Here is a 9,550-nt window from a genome sequence, read left to right as displayed (position 1 = left end):
GGTAGGTGCTCAACAAATCTTTGTCAACAAGGATGAGGATTTACTCATTAGACTTTTTAAAAATATGTTGCACATTAAAAAAAATTGATGTAAATTCCAATTAACTATTAATTACTTATTTTAATACAATGGCACTAATTTCAGCAGAAGATTAGTCTAAGAAAATGTCAAGTGATTTGTTAGTGCATAATGTTTTTTACCTAAATAAGTTGATTACTAATTTTTTTTCAGGAAAAAAAATAGTGTTTTTAATAATTCCTGATACAAGACTGACAATGAAATTAGATATCAATTTAGATGCTCAACAAAAATATATGTTTTTCACAAAGTACAATTTCGCTTTATATTCCATCTGAAAGCTCCTTTTGGAAGGCCCTGGGAGAATGAGTTTATGGAAGGAACACGAGAGGGATTATCCAAAAGCATAAGTTCGAGGCTGTGATTTCAACTGTTACTTTTGCATTAAGCACTCTGAATGGTCGCCTCTTCATTTAAAAACAAGGGTTAAGTCCCTGCCTGGTCCACTGTTTGGGGTTGTTAGAAGAACCAATAGGAGATAATACGCACAAAATATGATACCTATATAATGATTAGGATTTTTATTTCTGGGTTTCCATAACAATACAAACTAGAAAAGGGAACAAAGTTTTTGTTGTTACACATTTCCCGTTCTGAGTTAGGACCACAATTAAAAAAAAAAAAAAATCCACACCTGGCCAGGATATGAGGCCACTGTCTGAAATCCCTATATTACAGAATCTTGAAGGTGGTTCTATCTTGGAGATTCCTTCAGCTGAATTTTAGATACTCTTGGCTGGTTATGCCATGTGACACAGGGAGAAGGGACTTGACCCACCTGCCAGTGAATGCCAGCTCTTCCACTTCTCAGCTATGAGGCCATGGAAAGATGGTCTGTCTTTTCTGAGCACAGAATCCTCCTCAGGGAAAACAACTACCTGAAATGGTACTTGGAATATATGAGGTACACGCAAAATTATATTTCCAAGTCATCCATGAGATTGAGGGGAGGAAAATACAGGATGCTTCTCTCTCAGCTTCTTTAGAAAGGAACAGCCTTTCTAGGGGCAACGACCCTTCAAAAGGATGGGACAGAGTGGACAGAGGTGACAGAGCTGAGCTATGACCGTGTCACCTGGGCTTGGCTTCTTAATCTCTCTGAAACAGGTGAACACGGATAAAGTAATTGCATGCTCCCCGAATTTGGAGCTAGAGACATTTCTGGTAGCTTCCTCAGTGTCAATTTTTATCTTCTTCACTAATAAACCCTTAATTAAGTTCAGGGTGGACATCTGCCCAGCTTAAACAACCAAATTTCCTAGCCTTCTCTGCATTTTGTGACATAATTCTTCATGATGAGATATAAATGTAAAGTCACTCCTTGGGGCTTTGGAGAAAATCTTTCTTTTTTTTTTTTTTTCAATTTATTTATTTTCAGAAAAACAGTATTCATTATTTTTTCACCACACCCAGTGCTCCATGCAAGCTGTGCCCTCTATAATACCCACCACCTGGTACCCCAACCTCCCACCCCCCCCGCCACTTCAAACCCCTCAGACTGTTTTTCAGAGTCCATAGTCTCTCATGGTTCATCTCCCCTTCCACTTTACCCAAAAGCATATACCCTCCCCAATGTCTATAACCCTACCCCCCTTCTCCCAAACCCTCTCCCCCCAGCAACCCACAGTTTGTTTCGTGATCATGCTTAGCGAAATAAGTCAAGCAGAGAAAGACAAATATCATATGATCTCCCTGATATGAGGAAGTGGTGATGCAACATGGGGGCTTAAGTGGGTAGGAGAAGAATCCATGAAACAAGATGGGATAGGGAGGGAGACAAACCATTAGTGACTCTTAATCTCATGGAGAAAATCTTTCAAATGCAGGTGGCCTCACTGGCATTTACCCTCTGCTCTTTGATAGTCTCTTTCTTCCTGTCTGAAACACAGAGGTGATGATGGAGACTGGGCTCCCACATCACAACCCTAAAGAGTCCTGGAGCCGGGCGCCTGGGTGGCTCAGTGGGCTGGGCCGCTGCCTTCGGCTCATGATCTCAGGGTCCTGGGATCGAGTCCCGCATCGGGCTCCCTGCTGAGTGGAGAGCCTGCTTCCCTCTCTCTCTTTCTCTCTGCCTGCCTCTCCGTCTGCTTGTGATCTCTGTCAAATGGGTAAATAGAATCTTTAAAAAAAAAAAAAAGAATCCTGGAGCCAAGGTACTGGCCCCAGAATGCTTCTTGTTGTAGGAGAAAATTAAAACTGCCGCTTGGCTAAACCACTGTAACTGAACGTCTGTTATGTACAACTAAGTGCGCATCATGAGTGTTAGGAGAACTCTGTGAAATCACTGAAGTTCTTCTACAGTGTCTGACAATATAGTGTCAGACCTCACTAAATGTTACTTCTTCTTCCCTTTTCTTGCCAAGATAGAGAACACACACAAGGACTCAAGATAGAAGCTCTGTTCAGGAGTAAGAATTCTCTGCAACTATCTTGATTATAAATAGAGTACTAACCAATTAGGGAGGAGTAAATAGCAACTGGGAAACAGATGTCTCTACAGGAAACGGGGCAGTGGTATGTACTTTGCAGTATGTATTGTGATCTCCATTCAACAAAGGAGGAAACACACTCGGTGAGGGTAAACAACTCAGAGAAGGTTGATGTGTCCAAAAAATTCTCATTACTAGAGATTTAACCCTAGGGGGCTAATTCTGATGTTTGTATGTCCTTTTCATTGTGCCCTTCAGCAGGGGCACCAGGCAATGTCCCAGAAGAAACATACTTTTTTTTTTTAAGATTTATTTATTTATTTGAGAGAGAGACAGAAAGAATGGAGGAAGGGGCAGAGGGAGAGAATTCCAAGCAGATTCCCTGTTGAGCAAGGAGTCTGTCTGATTGGGGGACGGGGGCTCTATCTCAGGACCCATGAGATCTTGACCTGAGCTGAAACCAAGAGTCAGATGCTCAACTGACTGACCACCCGGGTGCTCCTGGAAGAAACATTTAATAATTTGACTTGCATTTTATAGTTTAGGTTTCTGTAGGACTTTCATTTTCCAAGAAGTATGAGGGGGAAAGATGGGAAACCTTTTTTTCTTTCCATTATGTCTCTTCTGAAAGTTGGAAGGCACAGAGGGAAAAATGCTCACAGTTTCCAAAGGCTGAAGCCACAAAGGCATTAGATGCAGACAGTTTTTGCCAGCGCATGGGTCCTCATAGTTGTGCAAGTCAACAAGGACCTGAAGATGATGCTCAAGTGATCCCCTGTGGAGTGTACTGTGGCATCTGGAGATGGATCACTGAGGCCTTTGAGCTCAGAATCAGAGTTATTTTTTTACCAGCTGTTTGATTAAACTTGGGTAAGCTGCTTCATTGCTCCATGCCTCATTTTGCTCAAGTGTAAATGGATACGATGACCTAATACAAAAGTTGCTATAACAAATGAATCTGATGAAAATGCTCAGTCCAGTGCCTAACACATAGTAGGTACTCAGTAAACCCTGCCATTTTATTGTATTATTTTTAGCTTTCATTTTTCTAGTTGATTGTAAGTAGAAACAGGTTTACTATCAGAAAAATATAACCATGTAATCAATATGCAGGAGAAAATAAAAATTATGTGTCCACATGTTTATGGAAAAAGAAAGCTGTTGAAACTAAGCATCTCAGCTGTTTCTGAGTTTTCTCATTAACATTTGTTTGCTCTTTTTGATTCCTTTTGTTTTCTGCTAGCAGGGAAGTGGTAGCAGGTGCCAAAGTTTAAGGGAAAATATGGGAGAAAAATGTAAATGGGATTATAAATATCTATTCATTAACTCTTTTTCTCCCTGCAAATTCTATGGGGGTGTGAATGAGAAGAATGTAACTCAGGAAACCAATCATCTTATGCAGATGAGTCCCATGTTGGGCTTCTAGAAGGCTAGGCTGAAGCTGACCAGCAGAGGCTGGTGAAGAGCTTCCCAAGGGGGCCTATCATGTTCTATTTTTTAACAAACTGGCCTAGGCATAGAGGGACCACTGGTCCCAGTCTGCCTGAGATGGTGTTTTAGCCCTGGAAGTGCCACATCCCAGGAACATCCTCAGCCCTAAAAACCAAAATGTTTGGTCACTTTAGCATTAATTAGATTCAGCAGCAGGTAAAACTCAGCAGCAAATTATGCAAAACTGCAAGATGGCCAGCCGACATCCCCCAGCCTCCAGCTTGGGCCTCTGTTTGCTGCTGAAGGAACAAGCCACAATCACTCAGCAGTCAGACCTCCTACTGGTCCGTCAGAGAAAAATGACAAAAGGGCAACGGCTGTTTCTCTTCTGCTGACTCTTACTTCCTGTCCATTATTTGTTTGTTTATATACAGAATGTATTTATGGGTATATTTTTCTGTCTGCAAGCTGAATGGCTGACCCATACTGGTAGCAATGGAGGCAGCAAGGCAGGGCAACCCTGAACAAAGGCTTAACTGATGCGATTACCCAGTGTGGCAAGTACAAAGAATGCACAGTACATTCAAAGTGACTGTCTATGTGGATCCAGTAAATGAGATAACAGATTAACAACAACAACAACAACACTTGTTTGTTCTAGAAAATACAATCTGATATATTGAAGAGAGCCTAGAAAAAAAAGGTAAGATTTTTTTGTAGCCACTTTTTTGAGCACTTCTAAAGTATAATACATTGATGTATATTCTCATTAAAACTTGGAACAATTTGTGAGATAGTATAGATGTGAAAAACAGTGAGGCTCAGGGACAAATTTGTGGAAGGAGAATGTGATTTTCTGTTTAAGCTATTCTAAAATCTAGCCAAATCACCTCAGATATGCCTGTTAGCCACAGTATACCTCTTTATGTCCATCTGTAAAAAAGGTCCATCTTATTTACCAGGGTAAGTTTCAGGATTAGAAAAGAGAATTTGTAAAATGCTATCCGCACATAATCATGTCTCCACTACACACACACACACACACACACACACTCACTTGTAGGAACACATAAAGACATAACTAGTACTCTTGGGAACTTTATTTCCTCTTTCCAACAAGAGCTAACCAAGAAATAATTTATGAATGGCAACTATGACTTTAGTCTTTATCTGAGTCCTGTCATTCCCTCTTCAAGCCACACCAAAGAAACATAAGATGTCGATACAAAGTACTTCCTTCCAGATATAGCTCCCCTCCGTGTCCTTTCTGATTCAAAGTCCCATTCTCTATCCTGGTTCTAAGCTGGGTTTCACATCTATACATCCTGATTTCTGACTGTTTAACTATCTATTGGAAATATGAACACAACTAAAACACTTGTGCTTAGAATACTGATTAAAATTCAAGTATCAATAAGGAGGATGTGTTATATAACAAAGAGAAGTAATTGTATTTATAATTTGTATCTTGATATCGTGTGGGGTTCTATTTGTAATCTTTTCAATTTTTGCACATTTGTAATGATCTCCTTTTCACAATGGGCAAACAGCTTGTTTTAAGGCTTGATAATGTCTCATTTCTGTCACATGTTATGAGGTTTTGTGTTTCAGAGAAAACTAAAGGATGGTAACTTCTAGGCAATCTGGCATTTGTTGAAAGACTTCAATTCTTGACTTTAAAAGTTTTTCATTTAAATCAAATTGAGATGCTATCTGATATAGAACTATACCAGCAAACAGGATATGCATGACTATTCAAAAGAAAAAGAATCTGCAAAATTGTAGCTTACTTATATCAAATATAAAATATTAGTTTTTAAAATCTACTCACTTTCAAAAAGGCCATCTGAAATTCCCAGCAACCCTTAGCAATAGAAGCAGTATTTTTGCCAATGGCAAAACAAACCCAAATATCAAAGGTTTGCTGATGTTGAAAACTAAGATCGCAAGAGGTCTGAGAAACTTTGAGTTAGATACACATATTCTCTTATTTTTTTAAGGCTTGAGGTATAGATAAAAAAAATCACAAGGCTATCATATTCCAGTAGCTTCCTAATGTCTTCAGTGTATTTATTAAAAGATAAAAGTGAGAGCCAAACTGCTCTGAAGGCAACCATAGGAAGACAACCATTGTTTCTTCACAGGTATTTACCAAATCAGGGAGGGCTGAGAAAAGCAGGAATACACACATGTTAACCAGATTTCCCCTATGGATAGATTGGGCTATTCCCTTCGATTTGTCCCACTGAGTTCCACACAGACCCCCTCCATCCCCACCCTCCCTACCCCCTGCCCCAGCAACCTACCAAGTCCTCATCATTTAGGATTTTGTAACAGGGAATCACAGACTTTTGTTGTTGAAAGGGACCTTAGAAGTCATCAGATTCACTTTCTTTTTCTGAGCTTCGATTCCTTCCATAGCCTGTGGGTCACATGGTCAACTGACTGGTAACTAGGGGCCTTCCATGATTAGGAATTCATCACCTTGAGGGCAGCCTAGTTCTTTGGATGGTTAGCACATCATGCTGAATTGTCATTTGTTCTGCTCTAGATTCCTTTTTTCATCACTTTTCTTTTTCCATTTCCTTCCTTCCTTCCTTCCTCTCTCCCTTCCTCCCTCCCCTACTACCTTCTTTCCTTCCCCAAAACAATAACTAGGCACCCACCATGTGGCAAGTACTATGTGCTAAAATCTAGGAAGACACAGCTAGGGTTAGAAGTTAGGCTAGGGTTTCTGCTATCAAGTATCTAACCCTTTGTGGAGATAACTGGACTATCACATACTATCACACACTATCACAATACTGTGATGTGTATGTGCTGGCACAGTGAATAAATGAGAAGTAATGGGAAAATGGAAACAGGACCCTTAATACTTTCTACATGAAGCTATAACTCCAGAACAAGAATGTGATTAACAAATAGGGGTTAACTGAACAACGATGTGTGGAAATACAGTGAACAGTTCTTATTTGGGGTATTGCCAGACCCATTCCATCTTCTAACAGGAAATATTTTCTTTTAGAAAATATTTGTTCTGACTGCATCAATGGATGGTAGAGAATATAAGCAAAACAACTGCAATCTTTCTCTAGGGATTTTGAATCTTAAGTAGAGTAACAAAGTGGTGAAGAAATCAACTGGAGTAGATATTTTTAACTAAAGAAATAATAAAACATAATTTATATATAATGTTGGATAAATTTATTGTACACAATGTGTTGATTTGTTAAATTTATATATTGAAATAAAATTACCACTGTAGTGTTACCTAATACATCTATCCTATCACATAATTAGGATCTCTTTTTCGTGATGAGAACATTTAAGATCTAGGCTCGTGGCAACTTTTAATATATAATATAGAGAAATACAGAACATTTCACAAATCTGCTTGCCATCCTTCCCCAGGAGCCATGCTAATCTTCTCTGCATTGTTCTAATTTTAGTAATATGAAAGTGAGCACTGGACTAGATTTTTTATGACAGATCAGTACAATGGCCCAGGTTTTCCTGCTGCTCAGGAAATATAGCAAGAGGCAGCAACAGTTATTAATCAAACAAGTCTAACTGAAACAAGACGGTTATGCTACATAGAAGGTACAGTATATGCAAATACCTGGAGGCATGTAAGAACCCAAAAGCTTAATTCAAGATGCAGTTAAAGGAAAGAAGCAAGGATGGAAGGATGGAATTCACTGGGAAACAAAGATCTTACATAAGTTCCTGAAGAGTTTTCAAGTCAAGACACAACAGAGTTTTATTCCTGACTCTTATCCCTATCTTAATGTTCACACAAGAAGTCCAAAGATCATAAATTACTCTTTCAAATATATATGTGTTTACTGGTTCTGGAGTTGAGCCTAAAATTTGAGTGATAGAAGATTAGACCCATGCTACTATGACAGCTTATCTCCCCTTTTGATGAAAATAAAAATAAAATAATTTTGGTCTTCTAAAGTATACCATACACACACATACACACACACATGGTATCCATAAACAATGCTCAGTAAGAATAGCTCAATGTCAGAAAAATTCAGTGATACAGTTCATTGCATCTCAATAGATCTAGAAAAATTTGATAATATTAAATATTTTTGTCTGATTAAATATAAAACATTTCTAGAAATACTGAGTAGGGAATTTCCTTTACTTACTAATAGCTTCTTACTCATAAAAACCAGAAAATATCATAGTTAAATATGAAAATGTAGGTCATTCTCTTTAAGGTTAGAGACATGATACATTTCCATCACTAATATAGTTCACTGACACTCAACAGGGCATGGTGGATTAATAAAAGCAAAAGAAATAAGAAATTTAAAGAGTGAAAAGGAAGAATAAAAAGTATATTATGAGATAGCATAATGTATGTAGGCTATCAAAATAATCAGCATAAAAATCAGCAATTACTGGAACTAATTAGAGAATGTAAACAAAATTTGTGTCTCTGTAGTCAGTATACGCAATCAAAAGTATCCCTCTATATTAATAACCAACCATGAAATGCAAAAGAAAATGAGATCACTTATAACATTACCAAAAATAGTCTAAAGCATCTAGGAATTAAACTAATAAAGACTAGACAATCACTTTAAGAAGATTAAAAAAGACATAAAATTATAATAAATTAATTAAAAGTAGACCTAAATATATAAATACTCTCAGTATATGAATGGATATAACTATTTAACTTTGTGAAGAAGTCATGTCACCTCCCCCCACCCAATTTTCTATTAGCTAGATGTAATTTTGCTCAAAATTCCAGTGGGGTTTTGGGAGGACTGTGTAAAATGTCTAAAAAGTATAGCAAAAGCTAAGAATATATAGAAAAAATAAGAACATAGTTGGAGATTCACCTTACTGTGTATTAGGAAATATAATAGAACATTTCTGCTTCTAAACATGTTAGAATAAAAGGAATTGGACTTATTCTCCTGTCTCAAACAACTGAAAAAAGAGAAACAAAATATGAAACCAGGGTCTTCATCAAGCAGTACAGGACCAACAGCTCTGGAGGTTGAAAAGCAAAGTGAGCCCTTCTCTGCATTGTTCTAATTTTAGTAATATGAAAGTGAGCACTGGACTAGATTTTTTATGTGACAGATCAGTACAAAGGCCCAGGTTTTCCTGCTGCTCAGACTTGCGGCAACTTGTGGTTGACTCCACATTCTGTCTGGAGAGAACTTCAGACCACAGCACTGAGAACAAGAAGTCAGGTAGAACCTGGGCAGAGGAGCCAAAGCTGGAATTCTGGGGTGCCAAAGTGGCTAGAATTTTTAGTACACACTCCTTGAGAGGCAAGGGCTGCCCAGAGAGAGCACCATGGATCTGCAGAGGGTCTCCCAGAGTCTTCAGCTGAGTTTTGATTAAACAAACAAACAAACATGCCTGGAAGGAAATTACACGTGGCTGAGGAAGATCTGAGCATCTTGAGGCTTAGAAGTGATGGATTAGCTATGGATGAACTATCATCCTCGGGCTCACACAAAGGCAAGAACAGACTTCACACATGAGTGAGTCAATAACTGATTGTTTAGTAAAATACATTGGGAAAAATGAAGTTGGAACCATTTCTTAAACTATACATGACAACAAATTTCAAATGG

General features: G+C 38.3%; 1 pseudogene; it reads right to left on the bottom strand.

The window, feature by feature from the left end:
• Positions 1-7,304: 7,304 nt before the first annotated feature.
• LOC122914809 lies at positions 7,305-7,405 on the bottom strand (annotated as a pseudogene).
• Between the last annotated feature and the right edge of the window lie 2,145 nt (positions 7,406-9,550).

Source organism: Neovison vison, chromosome 7, assembly GCF_020171115.1.
Source record: "Neovison vison isolate M4711 chromosome 7, ASM_NN_V1, whole genome shotgun sequence".
NCBI classification, from domain to species: domain Eukaryota; kingdom Metazoa; phylum Chordata; class Mammalia; order Carnivora; family Mustelidae; genus Neogale; species Neogale vison.
This window is presented reverse-complemented; position numbering and strand designations above follow the sequence as displayed.